Genomic DNA, 3,435 nt, shown 5'->3' with positions numbered 1-3,435 from the left:
GGCGAAACTCCTACAAACAAAACGCACTTCAAGAGATATGCGCATGTGCTAGCACTTTTTTTTCTTGCCTGATATTGCTATATCGCCGAAACGCATGTGCATAGCTAAGCGTTAAGAAAGACATGCCAGTGCTCTGACGTGGAGAGGGGAGGTACAGCTCTCTCGCCAGGATGAGAATATTAACAGGAAGTAAGGCCGGGGGAGGAGCAAGGAGTGGTAACGCTCAGGAAGTAAATTATAATTTTATTGCATATTGGAATAACCTAATAAAAAAAAAAAATGTGGCAATTTAGGTTAATAATGGTCGAGTATTAATATTATAATGTTTAATAAGTAAAAAATTACCATCACTTCAATAATATAATGCATTCAAGGAAAACAACTTTTAAAAGATTGTTTATTTTAAACCCTTTGCTGGTGATTTTTGAGGCTCATTTATAAAGTTCAGGGGTGAACAGTGTTGCCATATTTCGTTCAGGCCAAACACTCTTGCACCGTGCACAGCCGGGGAGGTAAAAGGTTTCAGGCTGTTAGTCAGGCTGTTTAAAGGAGCGGTCTTGCCTGAGACTGCACTACCACTCTAAAGTAACTGTCAACTAGTCAATTAAGATTAAAAAGAAGTGTTCACCTTTGAACACAATTTCCAAAACGCTAACTTGATGGTTCTGAGACAGGGACTTTCACTCACCTGCTCTTAAAACTCACCGGTTCTCACAATCCCTGCTCCCCTACCCAGTGGTGCCACGATGTCCGCATGGACTGTACAGGTTGTGCTTACTGGCTGCATCACGTGTTGTGTCACTGTGACGTCACCAGCCTGACGCTGCAGCAGTGGAGGATTTTAAGGGCTGGCCCAGTACTAAAAAGGGCCACTTATTATATGAGATTGCAGAGTGGGTAATGAATAGGTGGGCAGGGCTATGGGAGCCGGCAGCCCACCGGACATTTGCCCGCTATGCCCGATGGTCAGTCCGAGCCTGCACAGCCCAGCAAAGTTTTTTTGCAGAGTATACACTATGTATAATAACATATGAAAAAAAAAACACTTAGATATTTACACTCTATCTCACACACTCTCTATCTCACAAACACACTCTCTAACACACGCTTAAACTCTCTCACACATACTCTAACACACACACTCTTTCTCACACACACATAAAGGCATAAAGGGCCTGATGTTCAAAACTTCTCCACTCTGGTGAGATGATCTAAAATGGTCCTCCAGCACTGTGAGATCCCTAATGAAATTTCCAAACTGCAGATTTTGCTATACTTCTCCAAGGGGAGTTGCCTGCATTTCTGTATGTGAAGGAGAGACAAGTCACTTCTTTTTTTTTTTTTTTTTTTTTTTTTTTTTTTTTTTGAGTTGTCCGGGAAAGGGTTTTGGCTATTTGGCTTTTGTCCCTTCTTATACATTTCTCTTTTATGTTGTAATCTCCATGTATGGAGAAATGTGTGTTATATGTGTGTTGCTTGTATTTTTCTCTTTTTTTTTTGTACAATAAAAATTTAAATTAAAAAAAAAAAAAAAATCCCTAATGAAATTTCCAAACTGCAGATTTTGCTATACTTCTCCAAGGGGAGTTGCCTGCATTTCTGCACTGCATGACATCAGAGCAGTGGCGGTTCTAGACAATTTTTACTGGGGAGGCCAAGGTGGGGCCAGTGTTTAATCAGAGAGGCACATTAAAATACAGAAACAAATGATATTTAAACATTAAATACTTTAATTTTGCTTTACATTAAAATTATACCCTAGCATCACATTGAGCATTCTGAACATATGAACATCATGGAGGCAAGCACCTCAAATCAACTCTTCAGTCTTTAGAATGTTTTATGGGCATAACAAAAATTGTCTGTGGGCATACCCACACATGCAGCCTTTAGAATATTTTTTATGGGCATACAAGAGAGACCTGGAGGTAATTACATTATACTAATCCACTTCAGGCTTCACAATAGTGGTATAAGGCAGGGTATAAAGGAATAACCTGTTGAAAATCATACTATAACCCTAAAATATCATAAGCATCCCAGGCTCAGTTAACTATTTGGCTGCCACAGTGGTTCCATGAATCAAACATCAAAGCGTATCAGTTCTGTTTGGTAGCCAAAGGGTTAAATTGGACATATACACCCCATGCCATATATGACACAAACCCCATTAGAGGCTGCAGGGGGCGAGAGAGAATGAGAGAAAATGTAAGTGAAATAGATAAATGAATGGAGACAAAAGATTTGGGAAATTATGCAGACATCATTATATCCAATAGGTGTTTACATCCCCCTTACCTCTCTTAGCTCTACCGATCTGCCCCAGTTTGGGGGGTCTCTTCTGCTAATTTCCCCCAAAAAAGGAACTGGTATCCTGCAGGCGGCACTGAATGATATTTGCCCAAACTCGGCATCAGAGCCATAATGCCCCATCTTATCCTTACTGTAGGGCAGAATATCAGACATTACTGCAGCAATAGTATACGATCACTGAGAACCGCTGAATTGTGTGAGGAGATCCACTGGAAGGTAAATTGCTATCCTTTTGGGTGGTGAAGGGGATCCTTCAGGGGGGTTAACACTGAGTATGGGGGTGGTCCTGGGGGATGGATAATCTGGGGACCTGTAGGGGGTAAATTAGTCCAGCGGCTGGAAGAATGGGGATCTTCAATGGGATAAATCAAATGTACTGGGGGAGGGGGATAAGCAACTTGAGGTCCGGTTTACAAGCTTCTATTCAAACAATTCTACATCATAAGGAGAAACACTGGCGGAAGAATGATGATGTCACACGAGTGGGGCTCTGACATCAGGAGGCGAGTGCGGAATAACAATGACACTGCAGCAAAACAAGGAATCAACTTCACGGATAAGCTCAGGGGGGCCACAGGGGGGCCAGGGACATTTTTACAGGGTCACTGGCCCCTGCAGTTCCCCGTGTAGAACCGCCACTGCATCAGAGTTCTGCTGCATTTATACACTGTGCATTGTATTTTATATAAAATACAACTTTAAAGTTTAGATTAACTTTTATAAAAAGTTAAATTTGCACTTTCTATTTTATATTTTATTTTGTATACAGCAGTGCATTTAAGACTGTGATTTTACAACTTCTGATTATGCCTTCACAGTTCCTGTGTAACTTTAACACATAAGTCTCATACTTTGTATATTTATGTGTATCTTTTACAAATTACATTGCTCTTTGCATTCCTCTCTCTCTAACACACACTTACACACACACTCTCACACACTAACACACACTAACGTTCACACACATTCTAACACACACATACACTCTCTCACACACTTTCTCTTTCACACACTTTCTCTCTCACACACACACTCAGGCCATGATGATTAAAAGTGTTACAAGGCTGCAAAATATTCAAAGAGATCCGTCGCTAACCTTAGCAAGCTTGTAGGAATATTCCA

The sequence above is a fragment of the Bombina bombina genome, chromosome 1 (genome assembly GCF_027579735.1).
Source record: "Bombina bombina isolate aBomBom1 chromosome 1, aBomBom1.pri, whole genome shotgun sequence".
NCBI classification, from domain to species: Eukaryota; Metazoa; Chordata; class Amphibia; order Anura; family Bombinatoridae; genus Bombina; species Bombina bombina.
Note: the sequence above shows the minus strand (reverse complement) of the source record.